A 25667-nucleotide genomic window follows, 5' to 3' on the forward strand; every position below is an offset into this window, starting at 1 on the left:
GCCCACAGCCAGGAAGCCCTGACTGGAGGACAGCCCAGCCTGAGGGAGGCTGCCTGCTGGCTGAAGGAAGGTTTGGGGGGTAAAATTATTTTTAGGAAGAGTATTATAAAATGACATGATTTTGAGAGGCTGCACAGAAGTGGGGATTATGACTTACAGTTACTAGCTTCCCAGTTTACAGCTTTAATTAATCTGAAACGGTAACAGATTTTTATGATTAGCAGGGACATCTCAGTGAGCAGAGAAGGAACCTTTAATGATGATTCCAAGATGAATCTGGGAGATGAGATATTCATGCAATAAATAAGGCAGTGTTAGAAGAAACAAAATCAAATACAAATCCCAGGACATCAGAACGGTAATCTGTCAGCAAGACAAGGCCATCCTGGACTTGTCCCTTGCATAGGGCTGACCATCCTGGCAGGGCAGGATGCTCTGAGGCTGCGTCCAGTCCTGTGGTTAATTCTTCGTATGTGTTACCTATGAGGCCCAGTTAGGGACAGGGACACTGAACTGGCTCCCTGCTCTTTGCTCCTTTGGCTTGGGTCTGTCCCATTGTAATGTCACCTTCAGGTGTTGGCTCCTCAGGTTCCTGGACCTGGACAAGCTCCAGGTGGCAGGGAGGGGGAAAGCCTCATCTTTCTCACAACTGCTACTGAGGCTGGTGAATCAGGAAACTTACCTGTTGCCCTGACGATGCTAATCTTCTGGCTTCTCTCTTATGAAGTCTTACCCCAAAGCCAGTGAGCCAGGCAGGAAGAGACTGTGGCTATATAACCATCTCCCTCTCCATGACATTTACTGAAATAAACAGCCACTTAAAAAACCCTTTTGGCCCAGCCAGCATGGCTCAGCAGTTGATCCAGGAGATCACGGTTCGATTCCCAGTCAGGACACATGCCCCGGTTGTGAGCTCAATCTCCAGCGGGGGGTGTGCAAGAGGCAGCCGATCAATGATTCTCTCGTCACTGATGTTTCTATCTCTCTCTCCCTCTCCTTTCTTCTCTCTGAAATCAATAAAGACATACAAAATTTTTTTTAAAAAACAAAAAACCTTTTGCCTAATTTTATGGACTAAATGTTTGCCCCCCCCCCCCACCAAATTAATATGTTGAAGCCCTAATCCCCCCATGTGACTATATTTGGAGATGGGATCTCAAAGGAAGTAATTAAGGTTAAATGAGGTCATAAGGGTGAGGGCCTCAACCAGTTGGATTAGTGTCCTTATAAGAGAGGCACCTGAGAGTATGCTCTCTGCCATATGGGGACACAGCAAGAATGCAGCCACCTGCATCCAAGGAGAGCATTCTCACCGGACAACAAGTCTGCTGGCACCTTGATCTTAGACTTCCAGTCCCCAGAACTGTGAGATAATAAATTTTTGAGATTTAAGCCACCAGCCTCTGGTGTTTTGTTATGGCAGCCCAAGTAAACTAAGACAGCTGCCATCTGGTTTCATGATCGCCAATGGCCTAATGGACCACAAATTAATATGAGGCTGTATCTGAAGTTCTTTAGTATTATACCAAGTTTAGCATAAGTCAAGCACCTTATTTGGGCTTATCCCTAAATGAAAAGTCTGTGAGGTAGACTTTATCAATATCCCCACTTCACAGATGAGGTAATGGAAGCTCAGAGAGTTTAAATTTTTGCCCAAGTGAAAGAGCTGGTGAGTGCACTTGAAGGAGGTTCTCCAAGTCTAGTGGGCCACGATTCTGAGGTAGGACTCAGCCTTGGGTGATGATTTACTCGGTGGTGTGTAATGGAAGCCCACACCCACCCCTACCTCATACCCTGCTATGTATCTGGGTCCATGGGGTGGGAAGGAAGAGAAAGCCCGGAGGTGGGTACAGAGAAATACTCCGAGGAAGGCACCTCTGAACCTCTTGCAGCGCCCTGGTAGCCTTGGGCCACAATACAGCAGTATCACTCTACTTGGGGCAATGTGCCAACTCTGATATGCCCCCCGCCCAACCGCCCACATGTCCAGAATGCCTGAGAACACCTACTCTCAGGACAGGGTGTATAGCTCCTGAAAATGAGAATATCAAGCATGCTTAGGTGCACAGGACTATATGTCAGTTCCTCAAAAGCAAAATATCAGCCATGCACATTTCTTGAGGGCTTACTGCGTGCAGAGCTCTGTATTTACTGTTTCACGTGACTCACAGGACAGTTGGGTATTTGAGTTAGGTATTACTATTATGCCCACTTTATGGAAAAGGAAACTGAGGCTTCGATAGTAAGAAACTTGTCCAAAGTCAAGGGGAATGAATTCGTTTAGAAAGAACGAATGAATAATTCAGGAACTTTGGTGTCTGAGATAGTTTGAGACTGGATAGCGAGCCTGCTTTACACAAGAGCTTTGTGGGTCATGAGTTTCTTTTACTGCCAGCTGAAGGGAGTCATCCCCCTGGTGGGGCGGGGTGACGGGACAGAGCTGAAGCTGTGGCTGTTGAGGTTCAATTAGACAAGTTTGAAGTCCCGTTCAAGCCCGAGTCTTCTTGAGCCCACATAATTAGTGTGGGGAAACAGCATCACACTGTCCGGGGAGGGGGGATATAGGGTGCCCCCGGGAGGCAGCGTATACTGGAAGTGGTCTGTGCTGTGCAGCTCCCAATTCTCCGACTCACATTGCCCTTGCCCAGCCGTGTCTTTACCCCTTGGTAAATCTACACTCGGGGCCCACCTCTGCCCGAACCTTTCAGGGATGGAGAGGGTGCTCACCCCAGCTCCCCAAGACCAGAAAGATGGCCTCATGCTACTGCTGTAGAAGCATCTGGTCTACCTGCCTGTGGGCGGCCCGGTGCGCGCCCTCGCCCGCAGTTCCACGTGCCTGGAGTGGGCGCAGCGGGCTGGCTTGCGGAGACCGAGGGGGCCTGGCTTGAGGGGGAGAGGGAGGAACAGGGAGGGAAAAGAACCTCCAAGATCATTCCCTCTCTTCTCTTCTCCTTTTCTCTGGGAGCCAGGAGACTCCACCACTTCACTAGCCTAGGGGTGGTGTTTATTTAATCACCGGAAATTTAAGTTGACTTTCTGGCAGGGAAGTGATTGTCCCTGACTAATGTGCTCTGTCACAGGTGTCCACTGACCTCTGCCACCCACCTGCTGGGCTAAGGGGCAGTTATATCAGGGACTTGGATCACCAGCTCCCACAAAGTACACACTTTTCAGGAAACTTAACCCCCCTCGGTCACTGCCAGAAATTCAGCCTAAGCTGCACATGACGCCGGCTGAAGAAGGAAGGGAGCGGGTCTGTCTGTGCCTGTGTCTGTGCCCGTGTCTGTGCCAGGGTGCACCGGTGCACGTGGGTCTGGCCCGTGGGCAGTGTTGTCTCCACATGTGAGTTGGTCTCAGAGGCGTGTGCACTTAGAGTTGGAGCCCTGGCCTCATGGTGGTGCTTTAAAACGCCTCGACCTACCCTTCCTCTGTGAGGAAAGAGCAAAGGTCTAAGGCCAGGGCTGTCACCTGCAAGTTTATGAACTCCCTGGAATTACATGTGATCTGATTCTAGGTCAGTAGTTCTGTGAAGACTCCAAGAATCAGCACTTTAAATAAGGGTCCCAGGTGGTATTTATAATTGAGCAAGTTTGGAAAAACTGAATTAAGGGACTCACCAAAGATATTAGTGGCAGAAATAGGGCTAGATCCTGGGCCTCCTGCCGCCCCTCACGCTACACGGGTGTGCGCAGATAAGGGAGTTTGCTAGGACACAGGCATGTTCGCACAGATGCATCCGCCTCCGTGGATGGCTGCTGCCCTCCTGGCTTGCAGTTCACCAGGAAAAGTCAGTCTGTCCCAGAAAGTGTGATGCAGGGGTTCAGCACACAGAGGGCCTTCCCCTTACCTCTGCCTTCCAGCCCAATCCTGCCGCATTCTCTGGGCTGAACAGTGCACTCTGACTGCCCTCCTCCCTGGGACAGGCCAGCACTGAGTCACAGGAAAGTCAGACAGGATCTGAGCCCTGATCTCCAGCTGCCTGTAGGCTCCAGCTTCCCCCAGTATAAATAGGAGAGGCTGATTGGAAACCACATCCAAACCACATCCCACCAACGACATCTAAACCTCAGCGAGCCCACCAGCAGAGCTTGCTCATGTAGATGGGAAGGAAAGGCAAGCCTGCTGGAGAGGGCCATTCCGCGGGGTGATTCTGGTGTCCGTGGGTAGCAGGAGGAAGTCTGTATGCGTATGAGGAGATGGGGTGCTCAGTGGTTCATCAAAGTACTTCCATTCCCTCGATCTCCCAAAATAAAGCTCATTGGGCCAGGCACTCACCTTGTCAACCATATCCGAGACCAGATCAGACGGAGGAGCAGGCCTGCACTTGAGGCCACTCTGCCTACTGAAGTTCACTAACAGAGGTGAGGTCCTATACGCACAGCTCTTTGTGCCAGGGGGGCACTGGGCATGCCACCCTGCAAGGCACATGCCTTATCCCCATGGTCCACATGAAGAAAGTGAGGCTCAGAGAGGGTAAGCCCTGGCCTAAGTCCTCACTTCCCACCCGAGCCTGTGTCCCACCTCCCCCCGGTGACCACATGGGAATTTAGAATTGTGAACCTCACTGCTGAAGAGAGAAAACGTTTTGAGACTTCGGAGATGGGCGGGAGTACTAAGGCATTTGTCTGTTGGAGATTATTTAGTTACAGTTCTGCTTAGAGGTGAGTGGATGTACCAGAGATGTGGGTGAGGCAACCCAGACCCTTATCAGGTCCCTCTGCACCTCAGTTTCCCACTCCTAAGAGACCATTTCAGACACTCTGTGGTGGCTCAGAGCCTTGCAGAAGTCCCTGGCTTGGCACAGACAGTGCCTACTGTACGGAACATGCTAATCCTGCTAGATGCTGGGGGTGAGAAGAGGAATTTTTATCAGGGACAGAAAGTCTTTCTCCTCCACATCTCTGGGGGCGGAAGTGTATTTTTTCTCACAAAAGAAAAAAATCATCTTAAAATAAAACAATATTCATACTTAGAGGTAGTTGACTTTGGACTAGGATTGTCCAGGACACATCTGGACGCCCAGGCTCATTTGCCTGCCACCCAGCACTACCAGCTTCCTTAGCATCCGCTGTTCTCTGAGCGCAAACTCATTTTAGTAACAGCCTAAGCAAAATAAAATTAGAAAGGTTCTTCTGCTGGGGGGAGAGTATATATTGCCAGTCAAGGGCAAGCACGCACTATTTTTAGAATATGCGTTGTAGGGGGTTAGCTCCTCCACCCCTGCCCGGCCCTAGACGTCCCTCCCCGGCGTGGGCACACCCGGCGCGCAGCCAGACCTCCGCCTGGCTCTGCCGGCGCCACCCACCCGCTGCGCCCCAGGGAGATGGAGACGCTGCTGCGAGGCGCCTCTGAGCGAGGAGCTCCCTGTCAGTCACCACCAGCCCGCTGGGCCCCAGCCCCCACTCCGAGCTACCAAAACAAATGGCTTTGAGGGGCCTCACATGCAATTAAAACAGCTATTAGTGCCGCACTGTTCTGAGGTGGGGGCTTGTGGGACATCTACCTCCCCCCTTTGGCTGAAGGGAACAAGACAACATATGGCTTCACCCCTGGGGCTCCCAGCCCAGTCACCAGAGGAAGGTGACCTGTAAGCAGGGACCCGGCTTCTCCTCCCTCCAGACCCTGGCCTTCCCAGCCTGGCTTGCTCTACGATGTCTGGGCTGGAGAGCAGAAGTTTTTAACCATAAGATTTTTCCAGACTTCGGGTCTGCAATCTGTCTAAAAACATTTTTAAGTGTGTGGCCTGGGAGAGGGTGTAGGTGAGCGGGACCCCAGGAGGATCAGAGGAACAGACAGGTCAGAGGTGCTGGGGCCTCCTCGTTGGGTTGCAGGAAGAAGGCGGAGCAGACCTGAGGGCACTTCGGCTTCCCAGGGAATCTGCCTGAGGAAGGAAAATTTAGTCTCTCTTTTTTTTGTAGTAAATTTGATCATATCTTGCCTGGTTTGCTTCAGGTCAGCCTGTTTCCCTCCCTCCCTCCCTGCCTTTTTTCCCTCTTCCTCTCATTTCCTCTTTTCTTCATAGGAGTTAGGTCATGAACTTTGGAGTCCACTGTGTGGTCGTAGACAAGTTATTTAAAGTCCTGAACCTCAGTGTCCTCTTCTGTGAAATGGGCATAATAATACTTGTGATAATTAACCTGGTTAATACAAGGGAACGTAGCGCGGGCTCTGCACATGGCACGTGCTCTGTAATGGGGAGGGTCATTGTCATCATTTCTCCTTCCTCCCAGCGTTAATCGGGCTGCCTCCGGGTATGAAGCTCTAGGCCAGGCTCTGGAGATAGACATCCTGTCCCTGTCCTCAGGGCACCCACAGTTCTGTCGGGTGACATGACCGTTCCCACTTCTCAGCTGCCTTCAGAGAGGCAAGATTCTGGGTGGAGCCAGCTGCCAGCTGAAGGAGAAACCCTGCGCCCAGCCGCTGGAAAAGGTCAGAGCGCCTCCGAGGTTTATATTTTGTTTTGATGACAGCATAGCCAAGAGGCTTAAAATCTATTTGTCACTTGGGAACCGAGATTTCCTGGGACCAGAAAACTAGCAACTGCAGAAGTAGAGTTGGTTTCAGTGTCAGTATTTGCCACATGTGGTGAGTAAACAGTCTCCCAGGTCAGGATCCAGCGTCTGGGAAGGTAGATGGTGGTGGCAGCAGCCACAATCAGATCAGGCAGCTCTCTGAGCAGAGACAGAAGGGTTCCAGTGAACAAGAAGCATCTTTCCAGCTTCCCCTTAGAGCGCTGGGGGTGGCGCAGGCAGCCCGGACAGTCCTGAGATGCCATAGCTCGGGGTGATCGAGATGGAGGCCCAGCGCCCGGCCATACCCCTTCTGAACCCCTGGTTTGCCTGATGGAGTTGCCGAGCGGCCTGCAGCCCACGGACTCCTGCCACCTGCCACACGCTCCCTGGGCGCCAGCCACGCGGCTGCACCCGCGGAGCCCCCCCCCCGCATCCTCACAGGCGCAGCCGCAACTCTACTCACATTTTCAGAGAAACTGCACATTTGTTCTGCTAATTTAGAGAAACCTCCAAATTCAACTAAGCAAGTACATAAATGAGGAGGTGGTTATTTGCATCCAGAGTGCCTTCCACGTCACAGTGAGGCCGAACCCTAAGAATCTTTAGCCGCTTCTCCTGGGGCATTTTGGGGTGGAGTTCTACCTGACAGAGGTTGTGGGGGAGACTCACAAAGTCGAAGAATTAGAACCACGGTTGACGTCTCCACCCCTGGAAATGAAGACCAAGCACCGCTAATATAATGAGCTCAGTGGGAAATACTGTTTGATTCATAAAAACTTGATAATTATACAATTTTTATAAAGCTATATCAGGTTTCATTCATGCATGCATGCATGTATGCAATATATTGAATACCTACTGTGTGCCAGGAAATGTGAAGTGAGTAAGACCGTCTTTGTTTGGACAGACACTTCAAGGAGCAGTAAGTCCCCACTGCCAGTGTGTAATGGGAATGGCTGTCAGGAGGGTAAGTGGCAAATAGAGGACCCTCGGGGGAGGATCTGAATCAAACTGGAGGGGAGCAGTCAGGGAGGGCTTCCTGGAGCAGGGGAAGCTTAAGCTAAGGAGAGTCGATGTCTGCTAGCCAAAGAAGAGGGGAGAGAGCTATCCTGGCAGGGGGCACGTCCCACCAACGGGCGATGCGTGGAGGTGGGGGGTAAGGTTAAGAGGGAGGCAGAGGACACCAACGTCATGAAGGGTTTTCCAGGTCTGACTAAAGAGTCTCAACTTTTCCTAAAAGCAATGAGGGCCATTTAATTATTTCAAATGAGGGGATGATCTTGTCTGCACTGTGGGACGATCAGCCTGGCGGCAGCAAGGAAAGTCAGCTGGGAAGCCGCCGGGAGAGGGGAGGGCCTGACCAAGGTGTCAGAAGGAGGCCTGGAGAAGCAGGCTCAGGTTCAGGTAGGGTGGTTGAGTCCATAGCAGGTGTGACTGAGGGGTGTGGCCTGAGGGAGGGGGAGGAGAGACAGTCATCACGGCCACCACGCCCGCCATTGCCCTGTTGTTTGTCCTGCCTGCGTTTGGCATGGGGCGAGTGGCCTGGGAGCGATGAAGCTGGATGCTAGTGGTGACCTCCCAGGACACCCAGGCTGCAGGCCTGAGGGTGGGAGTGTGAAGACCAGGGGCCTGACTAGAGTAGCCCAACCAAGAATCAGTAGGTGACAGAGCAGAACAGGCAGGGGAATGGTGCCTAAACAGTGGGGGTGGACTCCTAAGGAGGCGTTTTTGTTAGAAGATGCAGGAATAACCATTTGGAAGTGGGCATGGGGCTGGAGGAGCAAGTCTCCCCCACCTCCTACTGGTTTTGGTGAGGGGGGTCTTTTCCACGGCCCCCCATGACCCTTCCCTGGAGAGCCACCAGCATGTCCTTCTCTGAAAAAGGTGGCCTCGTATCCCCCTGCCACCAGACACATCTCATCCTGCGTTCAGTGACAAATATTGAATGGCTCTTCAGAAGTGTTAATTGGGATTTTAATTGACCATGAGCAGGTCACCACAGCCTGTTTGTCTCTGGCAGTCATTCATTCTCCAGGGGACAGTCCCGCCCGAGTGGTGTCATCACTCAGCAAGCCCACGTTGCCCTGCCCCCAGTTACTTCCCTTGTTTTAGTTTTGCCTCATTTAAAAGGTGCTGCACAGCATGGTTAGAACATTCTAGAAAGGGCTGCTCAGCGCCGGGCTGGGCGGGAGGGCCCCAGCCCATGTTAGGGCTTCTGCCCATGTGGCGCAGGTGTGGCCTAGATCCACCTGTCCCAGTTGTGCTGCAGCCGGGGAGTCTGCTCCTGGCTTCGCCACACTGTTCAGTGCCCCTCAGCTGTGTCCTAGGAGCCTAGTTTGTCGTGACTGAGTACTAGTTATTGACAGTGCAAAGTGGGTCAGTGGGTTGCTAGCTGGCCTTACACATTGTGTTTCCGACCTCGTTCTGGCCTCACCTTCTGAGCTGCTGCTGCTCTGAGCTTGGGTCGCAGTCAGCTGGCAGGTCCGGGCAGTCACAAGGGGCGGGGGAGCAGGGCTCTGCCCTGCTGCCAGGGGCCTCTGATGAAAGGGCTTTATTGGCGTGAAGGAGAATAGGAGGTGGGGTGGTTTAATCTGACAGAAAGAGCCCCAAAGCTGTAGTCAACTTCCTCAACTTCTCTGGTTTAGCAGCTTTGAGACCATCTCTGCCCAGCAAAGGGAGTGAAATGAGAGGCCGGGCTTGGCAGACCTGAGGCTGCCTTAGAGCAGCGTTGTGAGGAGTAAACACACTGCTTCTCCAGAGATTCATCTAGCAGGCGCCAGGCCCTGTTCAGGCGCCGCGGTCCCCGAGAAATGGCCAGGCTCTGAACCACCTTCCACACAGCGAGGAGCTCCCAGAAGGAAGAGGTGCCCTTAAGCATGAGGCCTCCTGCCGCCCAAATCCTGAACACGTTGGCCCGCGCCCGCCTCGCGCCCTGCTTTGTGTGACTAACTCTGCCTGTGGGTGCGCTTAGGCCGCCCGTCTGCATTCCCGCTCAGCCTCCAGCGGGAGGGGGGCCCAGGAGGCAGGCGGCCTTTCCGGGAAAGCCATGGGGTGGGGGTGGGGGTGGGGGGTGGATGGGGCCGGAGCTCTTTAGATATCTTCTGCGTCAGTCCGGGCCCTCCCAGGAGCAGATGTCAGACAGAATGAGATGAAGTTCTGTGGCGCATTGAGGGGGCCGGGAGCGTAAGTGGGTGGTGAGCGCCCTCGGCCTGATGCAGGTGTGAAGCTGCGAGGGGAGAGGGAAGTAAGGGGTGGACGGGTCAGCAAGGGCTCCGCCCTCAGTGCAGCTCAGAGCAGCCCCAGCCAGGCCACCGCAGGGGCAGCCCTACCCAGGCCACCGGCAAGGGTCCAGGGATGCACGGCCGCTGGCTGGGAGCGGCCCGGGGAGATCCTGGGTTTGGGGTGATAGCTGCCCTGTGTCGACGATGCCGCCGCTGGAGGCTGGCGGCCACCCATGCCCCTCTAAGTGCTCCTCTCTCAAAGGAAGGTCTCGGCGGCAGCACACTCCCGTGGCCGCCACATCCTGTGCCCCCATCGGCTCCCTCTGGTTCCTGGCACCTCTTCTGTTGCTGCAGCTCCCACCCTTACGCTCTGGGGTGGCCTCAGGAAGCCAAAAGCTCCGTCCCAAGGTCTCCTCCCCAAGCCCATCTTCACCTTCCTCTTCCCGTTTGAACCAGAGCCTGTTCCTAGCCTCTTCCCTCTATAACAGCCTCCAAGGGGAGGGCGTCCCCACAGGCCTGCCTCATGGCCACCTCACCAGCACCTCCCTTGTTTGCGCAGACGCTCGCCGCCTGGTCCCCTCTTCTGGTCATCACGAGGTTCCACCGGGGCCAGCCTTCTCCTGTCGGGAGCTGCCCATCCAGTGGCCCTTTCCTTGATGGGTGGCCAGGTAGCTGTGCAGGTTCAGGAATCCAGGCTGGAGTGTTGAGTCACAGTGACGTGATGAATCACCTCTCCGGGTGACATTTGCACACTGACAACTCTCCGGTGCGTTAGCCCAGTGGCTGTGGAGCTGCACATCATGTTCTGTGCTCGGCAAACCCAGTGAGGCAGGGCTGGGCCGGGGAAGGCCCTGTGCTCCCTGAGAGCTCGGCTGTGAGCCATCCGAGGTGTGGGTGGAGGGTCGGGGCTTTTAAAACGTCATGGTTTAAAACACAATTCAAAAATGGGCTAAGTAGACATTTCTCCAAAGGAGACATAAAAATGGCCACTGGCACATGAAAAGGTGCTCAGCTTCACCAGCCATTAAGGAAATGCAAGTCACAACCACAGTGAGGAACCGCCTCACACCTGCTAGGAAGATAGTCATCCTATCAAAGAATCAGATGGCAAGCGTCGACAAGGATGTGAGGAATTGGAACCTCGTGCACTGTTGGCGCGAATGCGAAATGGTGCGACCTCTGCGGAACAAGGTGTGGTACCTCCAAAAGTTAAAAATAGAATACCATGTGATTCACCAATTCCACTTTTGGGTATTTGCCCAAAAGACTTGAAAGCAGGGTCTCAAGGAGATATCTGTACCCCATAGTCATAGCAGCATATTCACAGTAGCCGAAAGGTGGAAGCAACCCCAGTGCCCATCTACAGATGGACAAACAAAATACGCTCTATACAGACAATAGAACGTATCAGCCTTAGAGCAGAAGGAACGTCTGACACGCTACAACATGGGTGACCCTTGGGGACATTATGCTGAAATGAGCCATCACAAAAGCACACAGTTTGCATGATTCCACTTACAGGAGTAGTCGGTTCATAGAGACAGAAAGTAGACTAACGGGAGTTGCCCGAGCCAAGAGGAGGGGAAATGGGACTCGGTTTAAAGGATATGGAGTTTCGGTTTGGGAAATGATTAAGATGGTAAATTTTACGTTATGTGTATTTTACCACAATAAAACTAAAATTGGGAAAATGTTATGGCTTACCACAGAGAAGGAAGAGACAGATCGATTGACCCCAGGTTTGCCGAAGAATCTCTACTTTGCATGTTCCCATCAGGATATGAACAAGGCAGACCCGAGCCCTAAGGGTGGTTAGAGACCAGGAGGGACTGCCAGGGGGCCCGCAGAAAAGAAGCTGTGAGGACAAGCAGCCGGTGCTGAGGCGAACACAGGAACGGAGCCATCCAACCGGGGCTTGATCTCAGGGCTGCCAACTCAGTGCTGCGTTGCTTGGGACAAGTGATCTACCCTCTCTGAGCCTTTGCTTCCTTACTGATCAAATTCGGGATGACAGCGTTAACAACACCAGAGATGCTGGAAGCTAAATACAAGGTCCGTGATGTGCATACGGAGGTTTCTGGAAAGTAGAAGGCCCTTGTTAAATGTTAGCTCCCATATATACCCCTGAAGTTTCCGTGGAGGAGGCGGGTTTCCAGGCTGTTGAAATGCCAGTGGCTGCCCCAGACGACAAGGGAGGTTGTGCTACTATTAATGGGCGAACATGCAAGATGTCCTTTTCCGTGGTGTCGGGCAGGAATTTAACATGTTGGAAGTGAGCGGAATGGTGACTGTTAGGCTTGTGGTGATAATGGTGGGAGATTAGCCTTTCTAGCCCCCCATGTGCATCCAGGGAACTGTGAAAGGAAAGTAGTAAGTGTCCAGGGGCCTCTGTCCTGTGCTGGCCGCTGTGCTAAGCACTGGGTGGCACCGACAGGAGGTGGGTGCTGCCCAGTTGCTGCCCGGGCCAGGCAGTGGGGCCTGTGGGAGATGGAGGGACTGCAGGGAACGAGACACAGCCGGGCCTGGGAAGATGGTGTGATGCTGACAGGTGACCAGAACTCTCTAACTTCCATGTTTCTTTAGTAAATAACCTTCAAGGAGCACATTCTAAATGCATGGTGTATAGCCTGGGCTGCGCCCTCGGGAGTTCTTTCTTTAATCCCTACTTTATAAGCAGAATAGATGCCAGGAGACTATAGATAAAAAATATATTGTAGTTTTCAAAAAAGTGGAAAAATATGGAGACTAACTGATGGGGCAGGGAAGCCCTACCTTCCACACTAGGCCATTCTGCATTTAGAAAAGAACATGTGGTCATTAGGAACCAGCTTGTGTTCCCTCAAAACAAGTCATGTCAAAAATGCACCTCCTGCTTGCATGAGGACATTGGACTGGTCGGAGAGGAGAACATATAGCCACGGGATAGCCAGGCTTGACCAAGGCTTCGGCAAGGCCTGTCGCCGTGTCCTGTGGGCCAGGTTGTGAGACATGGTTGCAGGATAGTTGTTGCTCCATTAAAGTGTTGAGCGAGAAGAGAACTTGGGGCCATCAAGCTAATCCTCTCTCATAATAGGTGAAGAAACTGAGACCCCAAAGGCTAGTTTTTCTAAAGAAATACAGCGTATTAGTAGCATAACAAGGCCCAAGGTCTACTTCTCCCAGCCTGTGCTGGCACCAGCTTTTCCCGGAGTCCATTGGTCTGTAGCCCACTGAGCATTCGTGCCCAAAGGAAACTTTCCATCTGACAGGGGATGTCGATGGTGCACTGCAGGGCTGGAGCCCTGACCCTGACCATTCAGTAATTTATCACACTTTGAAGTTAAACCCAGAGGCTGTTTTTCATAAGTGAACAATGCTGACATGTGGGACTCCAGAATCAGGACCCAGAAGGCCTTCCGGCTGGAATCATGGGCTGAAAGTAAGGAGGTCAAGCTTAACAGGAATAAATGGAAAGTCTTGCACTGAGCTTTCCAAAAAATCGATTTCATAAGTTCAGGCTGGGGAAAATTTGGCATGATGTAGGTCCAGGTAGTAAAGGCCCATGTGCTTGAGTTGCTAATGAAGGATCTCGGGGCTCCTTGGCCGCTAACATAGCCACAGCAAGGTCCCAAAGACTGTCTTTGTTCCGAATGAATAATAGTCAGATGCCAGAGGCTGTGACGCCTCTTGTGGCCTCTGTGCTGGTCAGGCTACATCAGAGCCGGGACTTCAAAAAACAGCACGTCAGAGGCAGGCCTTCGGGATGGTGACAAATCAGGAAATCCCGTCCAATGAGGCACATGTGGATATGAGAGCCCGTCGCCTGGAGAGGTGTGATGGAGCTGGGAGGCAGGCTGGTTCCGCGAGCTGCAGAGGGCAGAGCCCGGAGCTGTGGTTTAGCAGAGTCTGGTTCCAGGCAGGGAGGCCATCGCAGCCGGGCTCCTCACCTGGCCCCACATCCCTGCGAGTCCTGAGCTCACAGCACAGGGGTACACACTGGGATGGCCCCAGGCGGGAGGACTCGCCCTTGGAGAGAAGGTTGATTTAGGCGGCCTTGAGGGTCCTTTCCAATGATTGGCTGCCATGATTCTATGGCCTAGCATACATTTAAAAACCTAACTTGGAAAAGCGATTTTCCCCTTTCTTGGCCTAGTGCCCTTCTCCAAGCTAAGCGGTAGTTTTAGTTTAAAATTTCAACCAACATCTAATCACTGAGCACCTACTATGGACAGTCCTATCCTACGTGTCTTATTTTTTTAAGCTGAAGAAAATTACCTTATTAGATGATTTAGAAATGAGGGAAGGAAACTATGTTCATTGGCAACTAAGACTGTAATTGATGTTTAAGGCACACTACACAGTTTATATTATAATGTTATCCTTAGATTGATCCTTTTTATAAAACCACTTTATTGAGGATGATTGATGTAAAGAAGCTGTACATATTTAATGTATACAACTTAGTGAGCTGTGTGGTCAAACTACCACCACAATCTAGTGCTGAAACATCCGTCCCCTCCCAAACTTGGCTCCCCGAGTGTCTTTCAGGAGAAGAGAAATACAAAGGCAAAGGCCCACACCCTCTGTGTCTCAGAACAATGCCGAGCGAGACAGCAGGAAAGGGTGTGACAGAGCAGTGTCACTTCTGCTCTCAGTCACAGTGAGCAAGAATTAGACAAAGGAGCTGATTTAGCAAAGCGAAACGAAGGCTGGGAAAGGGGGGCAGGAGTGCGACAGCTGGGAGGAGGGTGTGGAGGAGACGGCGAGGTGTGGGGGGCGTGGGGACGGGGCCTGGCTAAGCGAGCGTGCCCGAGGACTGGATCCTTCAGAATTTGGCCTCGGGAAACGGAAACCTCACATCCTGCTGCCGAGTGGCTTAAAGACTTCCCATCCCCTCAGGTCCGGTTCTCCAGCCGAAATGGACTTATTTATTTTTAATGGAGCCCATTTGAGGTAGTTGTGTTTTCAAAGGCTGGTGTGCTCCTAAGTAAGTACTTTTCATTCTCACAGGTTTAAAAAAATCCTTTCGCGCTGAGTGGGCTGGGCGGAGGGAGGCCCGCAGCCGGCAGCCTCATCTCACTCCCAGCTCAGGAAGCCGGAGGCACCAAGGGAGGCAGGGGAGGGGGGCCGGCCTTCCGCAGCCCTCCCGTCCCTTCTCCAACATGCAGCTCCATGTAGTCGTGGCGTTTAAACAACATTACACACACTTGTCGTCCAAGATAAAATGTTATTAAGATTAAATGCTGAGCAGGGAACGGAATTCGACTTCCCACTGTCGTATTTCAGCTCTGGTGAGCGATTGCCTTTCAGCGGCCCAGCTCCTGGGCAGGGAAACTGCATTATTATCATTAATAAGCCCATAATGGGGAAGAGGAATTATAAACATTTCTGCAACAAGCGGCCCTCCGATGTTAATATTTTATGAGCACGCAGAGAAGCCGGCAGCTGAATGCAAATGGCAGAATCACACGTCACTGTGACGCAGACTCTCATAACTGGGCTGGGCTGGCGGCAGGAGGGGGGCTGGCGGCCACGGGCAGAGGGCAGCACCTTGGGCACTGGGCGCATCCCCGAGCCAGGAAGTGGGAAGCCCGGGGTCCTGCACCAGCCTCATGACACTGTCTCCCCCTACCCTCCCCGTCACCCTCCGGCCCCTCACTTCAGATCTCACTTACCAGGGGTGCAGTTGGGGGCCTGAACGCTGCTTCCTGGGTTTTCAAGTCCGCTCACATGGGTGCTCACCCTCTTCAGGGAGCGCACACCAGGGCCACAAAGAGCCTCTCTGCTGTTCCTTTGTCATGGCCATGCTCACTGTACAAGTGTTGCAGGAACCCTGGAGAGATTTGTCCTTCTTGGCTGGCTAATTTGGTTTGGGCTCTTAGCCATGAAACCCTTAGTTCCAACTCACTGTTTCATGAGAGCCCCACGAAGGAGAGGGTCTCTGACTGAAGCAGAGGGGGGGCCCAAAGCCCCACTGGCCAGCCCCCCAGTTGCCCAGGGCGGCACCTCTGTGGAGCAGTGTGAGAACTACTGAAAGGTACCCGCTATGTTTCCAGATGACAAAACTGATCCAGGGAGGAGATGTCCCAGGGACTAGAACCCAGGCCCCTGCCTTCCAGCGGGATATGCAACATGTCAAGGGAGGGGAGCTGGGTTCTCCCTCCAGCTCTGCCATTAACGGGCTGGTGGCCTTGGACGAAGCTCACTGCCTCTCTGAAACTCACTTTCCTCTTTGTAAAATCAATGGAGACAACTAGATGATCACTAGTAGTCCTTCTAGGTCTAAAACCTAAGCCATGAACAGTCCTCAAGGAAATTACATTGTCCAGTGCAGTATCCAAGGTGACAGATGTGAAAGGCCTGCAAGGGGCCACTTGGAGACCCTTGGATGCCTCCACTCCTGGGAAGGCCTTTAGTCACTTCTCAAGCTGACTGGGTTCTGCCCTTGGGCCTTAAGCTGCCTGGGTCAAGGACCTTGATGGGGATCCCCATTGCTGTGTTCGCCCACAGTGGGCTCAGTCCAGGGCTCGAAGTGGCCACGAGGGCAGGACCTCAGTGCCCAGCACTGCGCCTGACTCAGTAGGTGTGCAATAAATCCGTTGAACATATGAAGGTTGGGTCAATGACTTGCTTAGTAGATTAGTTAGCCGATGAACCGGAGCAGCTCTCTCTCCAGCTTTACTTCGTTATTGTTGTTGTATTTCTTTCAGTATTGTCTGTGGCTTTTGAAAACTGTTGAGTACCTACTATGTGCTGGCACCACACTAGTGACAGGAAGAAAAGACAGAAACGCCTCTGGCTGGAAACCTGTCCCCCTTCCCTGTCCCCATCCTCGCCCCGCCTCCTGGTCCTCCCTCTCCCTCTGCTGCTCTTCTTTACCTCTCTCCGCAGCTGTGTTATCATCGGCCTTGGCAAAGACTTCCAGGTGTTTGAGCACATTATGCAGAATTAAGTTCCAGGGTCATTTCTGATGCAAATACCTGTCCTCCTGGAGGACGTGAATTACGCCTGCTGGGCTCAGCTCAACAGAGGCAGCTGCATTGAAATCCAAGTATCAAGCAGTCAGGGCAACTCCAGAGATGTGTGGGACACCCTCTGGCTCCTCCTTGCCAGGACTGGGCTCCCAGGGCCAGAAGGAGCCTTGAGCGGCCGTCTTGTTCACCCCCCATGTCTCACCTGGACATCCCAGTTTTTCTTTACAGCTAACCAGTCTTTCTTGCTATGTGCATCCTTTAGATGCATGCTTTCAAATTTCAGTGTGCCTGCGAATCCCCTGAGGATCTTACTAAAAACATGGTCTGGGGCAGCCCTGAGACTCTGCCGTCTAACCAGGCCCGGCGATGCTGTTCCGCTGAGCACACTCCAAGTAGCCAGGCGGCAGGAAGGGTGAAGGGATTAAGCAAAGAAACAAACAAACAAAAAACCTTCATAGAGAGGGACAGCAATACAGTGACTGCCGGAGGAAAGGGGGCAGGGGAGGGGGAAGAGCGTGGGGGGATAAATATGACAGAAGGAGACTTCACTTGGGGCGGTGAACACACAATCCGGTATACACATGATGGGTTGTAGAACTGTACACCTGAAACCTATATAATTTTATTAACCAGTGTCACCCCAATAAATTCAATAAATAAAAAAATTAAAAACAAAAGAGTTGGGCAAAAAATACACAGTGAAGTTAAAACAAACATAAAAACAGCCCTGCATGATTGAGTTTATTTACATGGTCCCTTAAGCATTTCTGTCTCTGCAGAAACTACTGTCTTCAAATTCCTTAGCCTCCGTGGGGTGGGCCGCCTCAGCAGTGAACCGGGAACACGGTATTGCGGGCAGGGTTCAAGGGTTCCAGCGTGGCACCTGCACCAGGAGAGGCTCAGCCCTGCAGAGGTGACCTGCTGAAACAGAAGGAGGGAGGCCAGGGCCGTGCCTCCTCGGGCCCTTGGGTAGGGAAGAGGCCACACTGCTCTGGAGCCTGTTCCCTCCAAAGGGCCAGTCCCTCACTGTGCCTGGCGGCCAACTTCTGAAAGGTTATTCGGCCTTCACCAGGAGTTTGGAGGTTGCCAGGCGGGAGAGAGCCCCTAGCCTGGTTAGATTGACCTTTGTTTAAAAGAAAGAAAGAAAAAAGAGCCCTGGCCAGTGCTGCTAAGTGGTTAGAGCGTCGGCCTACCCACAGAAGGTCCTGGTTCGATTCCTGGTCAAGGGCAGGCACCTGGGTTGCAGGTTCGACCCCCTGCCCCGCGTGCAGGAGGCAGCCAGTCGATGTGTCTCTTGCATCGATGTGTGTCTCTCTCTCCCTCTCTGTCCCCTTCCTCCCTCCCTCCCACTCTAAAAATCAATGGAAAAAATCTCCTGGGGTGAAGATTAACAAAACAAAAAAGAAGAAGAAAGAAAAACAACTATTTGTGTAATTTGGGGTATCATTCAGCATTTAATAAACTTGAGGAAGATGATGGTGATCAGATTGTCCATTCATCTAGGGCTTTTATTCTTTCTGCAGCATTTCCCCACAGCTCTCTTCCAGCCTGCTAGGCAGGGAAGATGGGGTTTATTGTTTCCAGATATGCAGCCCAGGGGGGTCCGGACTAGATGAGGTCCTGTGGCTTCTCTGCCACCTGACTCCTGGCCCCGTCCTTCCTGCTGCCTTAGAGGCGAGGCTGCAGGTGTGTGAGCGGAGGAGGCCGGGAGCGGTAGTTCTTGGCTCTGTGGTGGAGGTTGGGCTAAGGAGGTGGGAAGGAGGCCACTGCCCTCCCCTGCTCTCCCCAGCTGCTGACTGCTGGGACTCAGGACCCCTGTCAGGGGGCAGCAGGCCTGGCCTGGGCCCAGGCCCAGCTCAGAGACTGAGCCTCCACACTCCCCCTGCCTGGAGATGAGAGGGGACTGTGGGCACTGGACCCCCAAGTGCCGCTCTCAGTGGTTCATGGCACAGCCAGCTGTGTTCCCCCTGCTGCACCCCTTGGGGTTGGCACCTCAGCAGCAGTTTTATGCCTCAAACTCTGAGTCAGTATCTTCCCAGACAACATGCCCTTTCCCCTTGGTGCTGAGAATTCATTTCTCCCTCTCCTCCCGGCACTGGCTTCTCCCCGAGGGCTCTCCGAGTCAGCTGCCCAGGAGAAGGGCCGTGGGCCAGCCCATGCTTGTCCTGGGCCTACAGGAGGAGCCCCCTGGGTTCCCTGCCAGGGCTGCTCTTTTACCCCTGGTGACTGGGATCACGGGGCCTGCCCAGCCACGAGGACAACTGTTGTCAGATCTGAGGTCCAGGCCACCCAGCCTTCTTTCTCCTGAGGTTGCTGCCCTCGAGCGGGATCACCAGGCACCTGCCATGGATAAGCTTCCTTAGCAGTTTTGTCCATTTTCCAGTCTTGACTTCTCCCCTTCAGCTTAGAGGGACCACTCTTCTGAGGTTTGATTTCCTCAGTTTTCAAGTGAAATGGTAAAGTTAACCTCTGAGGGCGTGCCCCGTGTGCCCTAGGCTGCTATGGACACAGTAGATGCTCAGTAAAGGACTATTGGAGCAGAGACCTACAGAAGAACTGAGGCTCTGAATGCAGCTGGGCCCCAGCTCCAAACAGCCCTTGACTTCCCTCCTCCTGAATTTCCTTAGTTGCGAGCGCCGACTCCCCCCCCTCCCCAGCTCTAGTTGAGAGTGCCGACTCCTCCCCCCACACTCTTCTCTCTGCCCCTCTCCTCTCCTGCGCACCTTCCTCCACCCAGTCCTTGGCCTTCATCTCACTGGTCCACATGCTGCATGACTCCCTGCCTGCGGCCAGCAAGCCCCTCAACAGGCACTGACTCAAAACGTGGAGGACACATTTAAGGTGTCACAATTCACTTTCCCACTCTGCCGGAATCACTCATTTAGTGCCAGAGTATGAAGACTCTTGGAAAAGGCTGAGCCATACCGGTGTGGGCCATCACCGCCATACGCACGTGGTCAGCAGCAGGCTTAGGCTCGTAGGGGTGGTCAATGAGCTTCACCCATCGGCAGGGCTGTCCGGCCTCTGTGGTTAGACGTCAGAGGCCCTGGGGTCCTGGTGAGCACTCTGTTTCTTCTTCCCACACCCAGGGATATGCCTGCCTCTTCCTTAAAACTCTGGATTCCCTTCCTACTCGAATGCCCCAGGAAAGGATACTGAGGGCGTGGCAGTCAGTCGTGCACACCTGAGGTAGACTGGATTGGCCACACCAGTGGGAAGAGAACTGTGCTCAGGAAAGAGACACCACGTTCCGATGAGTTCATAATAGAGACTCCTCCGAGGGGGCCAGGACCCAGAGTGGGGAGGCTGAGGGAACAGTGACAGCTCTAGACTAGGACTGTTCGTTCTTGCCTCTGCCGGAGGCATGATCTGGTCGTTACTTCTTGTGTAAAAGGAGGGGTCCAACACAGCCACGCTCTGTGGTGTGCTCTGTAATCCACGCACACCTGATACGGAGGGTGGTGTGGGCACTTTTACTGCACCTCTGCCAGCGTGCAGGGCAGGACAGCATTGGGGGCTCCCTCCAGTTCCTGAACTCTAAGCCAAGTGTGACTCCGTCAAGCCCAGCACCCTGCCACCCACCCTCCTCCAGACTGCTGTTCAAAGTCAGGCTGTGTGCCCTGCAGGTCTTTGCCAGGAGCTGGGACCTAGGGTTGGGAGGGAGCTTGGGCCTAGTTTTGGGCTTCAGCTTCTCTACCCAATAGCCCTGTCCCAACAAGTGGTGGCTGTGGGGTCATCCTGGGATAGCACATGGACCAGTGGGATGGGTGCAGCAGCGGATAGGGAATCTTCCAGCCCCAATGAAGGAGGGGATGGCACATCCTCAGGGCCCAGGCCCTGCCCAGACCCTCCTGTCCAAGCATCAGCTTGAATTGAGGTGTCTGCTCTCACTGCCCCGGGTGGTTAGCATTCTACCGTCTGAACAACTCACCACATCCTTGGGAGTCAGGAAGGGCAGGTCTGCAGATAAGGAGAATCTCAAAGAGGTGAGTCTGTGGCCCAAAGTCACCCAGAGGTCAGAGTAGTTAAGTGCTTTTGATATGCTGCCATCTTCACCTCACACACCCCCTTTCTCTTTTTTTTGGTTAATGAAATGTGTGAACAGTTTGTTCCCAGCTAAAGACAAGCACTGACGGCTTCCTACCTGCCCGTAGGCTCCGAACGAGGCACTGGCTGGCTGTGGGGAGGCCACGGGTGGGAGAAGGTGGGAGGAAGGAAAATGGGAAGATCAGCGCTGGCTCCATGTGTGATCTGCTCCTCCCTGTTCTCCCCGTGTGCGAACCCCGCTGGGGGCCTTTGGATCAATGCTCGGCACAGGGACTTGGGGAGGCCTCGCCCTTGCAGGAGTGAACCAGTCCATTCACAGATTAGAAGAAAGAGAGAACGCTCAGGATGACTTCACAGGAGGGAAATCCCTTGTAAGCGTTCATTCCTTGGTCTGCACGCCCGGGAGGGAAGGGTGGCATGGGTGAGGAGGTGACTCGTCTGGCTCGAGGATGCCAGTAGCACATGTAGGTCTGTGTGTGTTTGTGTCCACCCATCTGCACCCTTCTTTAAAGCCACTGCTGGGACTTTGGTGGGGACCAGGGACAGAAGACAGCCGGCTGTGTGATAAAACAATGGCAGCAAACATATACTTGACACCTCACCGAAGCCAGGAGCTTTCGGTGCCTGCTCACTCAGGAGACGCGCTCCCGTCTTACCTAGGGGAAGCTGCGACGGAGACAGTTGAGTAACTTGCCCAGAGCCCACAGCTTTTACACGCAGGATCCAGGACAGCAACCCGGGCATTCTGGCCAGCCGCCACGTTTAACCACTGCCCCAGGAGGGAAAGGCCTGGAGGCAGAGCCTCTCAGACCCCTCACACCCGTCGGCGGTGTGGCCGCAGGTGCACTCCTCGCTCACCACTCTGAGCTTCCACTTCCTTCTGGGTTATTAGGAGACAAAACTAGAAATGCCCGTCAAGGTACTTTGCAAACTTTGAAGTGATACTGAGAAGCGCCTGGATAACTGAGCTCCAGAGGCTCCAGCATACTTGACGCATGCTTCACACACAGTAGGTCTGCACCCTCAGCCTCTGCACTTAGAAGCTGACCTTCTGGCCAGACACAGGGCTGCATGCCCGGATGTCCTTCGCGCGGTTCTCTTGTTCTTCCAGGTGTTAGCTTTCTCTCCTCTCACAGCCTATCCCTCATCCCATCATGTGTCATGATATTCAGCCTTTGTAAGCTGCCTCTAATTCCTACTGGAGCAAAGCAAGATACAAATTAGTCCAAGAAGCATGGTGGGGGTCCCACAGGCACTGCCGAGCGGAGGGAGCGAGCGGCAGCTCTAGGAGAGCGAGTGGGCAGATAGCAGGGGGAGCCGCCAGGAGGGCCACTTACTTCTCTCCCGGGGACTGAGGGAGCCTGTGACATGGCGGGAAGGGGGGAAGATCTGGGTCGGATTTCTGTTTCAGCCACTTGATAACAATGGGATCTTGGACGAGTCACCTGTCTTTTTGGGGCTCAGTTTCCTCATCTGTAGAATGGGGGTGGGACTGATTGTAGAAAAGCAGAGCAGCCTGCCTAAGGCAGCCCTCTCCCCCTTCTCCCCTCACGGCAGCTCCAGCTAGCCTTCGGGCTGCATACCCTCCCCTGGGAGTGTCACGTACCTGTCACGGAGCCATGTCTGTCACCTCCAGTCTCAGGGACATGGGTCAAGTTCCTTCCAGAACTCTCTGCAAGTGTGGTGGCTTTTGATCCAAAGAGCTGCAGGCTTGGCTTGGGTGGGGGTGCATTCTCCTATTACCCCCCGGGGAGCGGAGACACTAAATACTCCTTTCAGCCACCCCCTTCTTGGAAGAAATCCTTTCCAGCCTTGCCACAGCAGCCGGAGGGGGCCTGAGGCCAGGGTCCTGCAGAGGAGGGCTGGTCACCTCTCGTGAAAACATGCGCGTGGAAGTGAGGCGGGAGGGGCGGGGGGCTCCCAGGCAGTGAGGGAGAGGTTCGCACCAGAGCCCTCTCAGGGGCAGGTTCAGGGCTGGAGCCGGTGGGGACAGAGGAGGGCTGCGGCCGTGGGGGACATACAGGAGTCACAGGGAGCAGGGCTGCAACGGTGGAGACGGGCACACCAGGGTGGCAACCTTTCTCTCGCGTTTCTCAGATGGCACTGCCAGCATCCGAGCCAATCTGTGCCAGCGTTCTCTAGCACTCAGGTACCACCTTTGTGACAGCCCCAAACACCCCCAACTTCCAAATACTACTGACGGGAGGAGGGTGTCGCTCTAGTGGAGAAGAGCCTGTGGGTGATGAGAGGCTGCCGAGGGAGCAGGAGGGCCACTGGAGCCCTGCTTCAGGAAGCCCTCCCTGCCACCCACGTGGGGATGCCTGGCAGGCTGGCCCCAGTTAGGAGCTTAAGCAATTGTGGTAATTTGTGGTGATGTTAACAGAAGAGGATCCTGTGAGCCAGCGGGTTTTTTATGGGTGTTTGCAACTCTGCCCAGTGCCTTCGGAGGGACTCCCAGAGGCAATGAAGAAAAAGCCCAAGGATTAATTTATTAAATTAATAAAGAAACTGTATCCACTAACTGTATCCTCACATGGGCTTTCTGTCTCTTTTTAAGTAGAGAGGAGGAAGGGTGCCAGCTTAGGAAAGGCAGGGTGGACAGAAAGCAGTCTCCCATCAGCCATCACAACTGTGCAAACTGAAAGTGGGAACTCAGTCAAGGCCCAGCGTGTGGAGAGACTTTCCACCTGAAATCCCGCCGCTTGTCCAGAGGAGCCTGTCCTGGAACAGGGTTCTCTGTGACTTCACTGCCCTGCAGTCAGGCTGGGGGCCTTCAAATTCGGGGCAGCCTATGCCCCACAGCAATGCTTCCTCCACATAGGAGCCACCCAGGGTGCTTGTTGAAAATGCAAGTTCAGATCCCTGTGGCCCAGCAGAGACCAGGCGATGCTGCCGCCGGTCCAGGGGCCACAGTTTCTGAGTGGAAAGATCTGACAGCCTGTGGACTCCGGGCCACACCTTTGCAGGGGGTTCCTGGGTGTTGAGGGGGGCATGCGGAGGGTAGGTCTGAATCTATGTGTTTTTTTTGTCGATGGTCTGGAAGTGCAAGGTGAGAAAATGGGGAGGAGGGTAAGCAGAGCAGAGCCCTCCACAGCCCTGGCTCTGGAACGGCCCCTCCCACACTTTCGGAATAACGGCTGCCCTGGAGCTTCCATCGCCCTCACCACAGAGCCCGGGGTAGGGCCCGGCCCTGGGGAGGAGTGAAACCTCATGGCCTGACAGGTCTTCCCGTGGCTGTTTTCGATGAAGCTGCCAGCCCACCTACATTCCTGGGAGGGGCAGGGACGCAGAGGGCCCTGCCTGCTGGGGACAGGGTTGCCTGGGCTCTCAAACCCTCCCGGGTGCCCTGGGTGACCTTTCCCTGGCAAAGCCGGAGGGTGAGAGGCATGACCGGGGGACGCTTGGAGGACAACCCTGGTGATCCCCCGTGGAACCCGGGCATATAACCACAGACGCCGGGCAGGGTGGGGATCAGAGGCTGATGGAAGGCAGTGCCGAGGCTGCCTCATCACAGGCCGTGCCCGAGTCAACGCTCACACAACAGGGTGGGTCTGAGCAGTAACCAGGAAGCCCCCCCAGCCCTGGACTCCCCTTCCCTTCCTTGGTGGGGAGCTTTCTAGACCCCTGGAAAGACCCTTCAGCTCTCCACACCTTCTCAGGGATTCCCACCCTTTGCTCTCTGGCCTGGCTGGGATCTGAGGGGCCTGTGCAAATAGGTGGGATTCTCTGTGCAGGCCCCGAAGGCCGTGGGACTCTGGGCCCCCCAGGCTGGGGGATGGGAGGCCAGGTTCCAGTTCTTGCTGGCAGTGTGGTCTGGGACAAGTCACTTCCATTATCTGAGCTTTGGAATTCCATTTGCATAATAGTTTTTAAAAAAGTCTTGCCCCATTTTAGCTCAGGACAGTATGGGAGAGAGAATGCCAGTGGCAGAGCTGGACTACAGCCCCAGAGCCCTCATGGTTGGGTCCTTGATCTCAGCTGCAGGAAGGTGCCACTTTCACCCAAGGGATGAGTAAATGAAGGGTCCAGGCAGGTCACCGAGGTGCTGAGAGTAAAGGATGGGAATCCAAACTGCCCAAGTTCTTGTGGGTGAAGACCTGCCCATGTCCAGGGCTCTGAGAGAGAACTCGTCAGCCATGCTGTCCCCCTGGCTTCTTCATGTAGAGGAGGGGCTCCTAGGGGCTGGTCTCCAAGGCGGGCACATGGTGACCGTTCTCACAGGGACAGTTTGCTGCCCTTGGCTTCCCCATTAGAAGAATGGAATCTGCCCAGTGAGTTTGCAGGCGTCTGCTGTTCCAGGATCTAGAGCCTGTGGGCCTTGGTGAATGACATTAAAATAGGCCTTGGGCCCCTTGGTGAATGACATTAAAATAGGCCTTGGGCCCCAATGGCAGGGAAGGTGCAGGGGTCAGACATGAGGTTCAGGGGCCTCACAGGAGAGCAAGAAGCTGACCCAGAAGGGAGGCGTGCTGGCAGCAGATGTGAATCTGAGCAGGTTATGCCCAGGTGAGGGGCACAGCTGAGGTCAAAGATCGTGGCTACTCACCAAAGGCTGGAAAAGCAAGCATCCCCCACCGAGAGAAGCCAGACTTCAGGATAGCTGCTGGGCAGTTACCTTCTGATATGGCCAGTCTCGAGGTTCCAAGTGGCCCTCCTCGGGGGAGGAAGGACGGCTGCCCCTATTTACTGCCCACTGCCGGTCCCACTCAGGCATCTCTGACCGTCACCAGACCCTGCATCACAAATCCTGACATCTGCTGGGCCCTGCCACCTGCGGACTTCAGTCTAACACCACCTGCAGTCTGCCCCTCTGCTCAGGCCTGGCACTGACCACCAAACAGTGACCAGGCCCAGAGTTAGCCTGTGGTGTGGCAGCAAGCCTCCCTCTTTGCTGGCCCTGCCCTGGCCCAAGCAGACCAGTGTGGCCCTTCCGT

The 25667-nt window shown here is 54.1% G+C and overlaps 1 protein-coding gene across 1 annotated transcript in view; it reads left to right on the top strand.

Annotated features, from left to right (window-relative positions):
• DSCAML1 (DS cell adhesion molecule like 1) overlaps positions 1–25667 on the top strand; it is a gene marked incomplete at its 3' end in the record, with an annotated part of 322135 nt that overhangs the window by 77103 nt on the left and 219365 nt on the right. The gene's annotated exons all lie outside the window — the stretch shown is intronic.

The sequence above is a fragment of the Miniopterus schreibersii genome, assembly GCF_964146895.1.
Source record: "Miniopterus schreibersii genome assembly, chromosome: 12".
Taxonomy (NCBI): domain Eukaryota; kingdom Metazoa; phylum Chordata; class Mammalia; order Chiroptera; family Miniopteridae; genus Miniopterus; species Miniopterus schreibersii.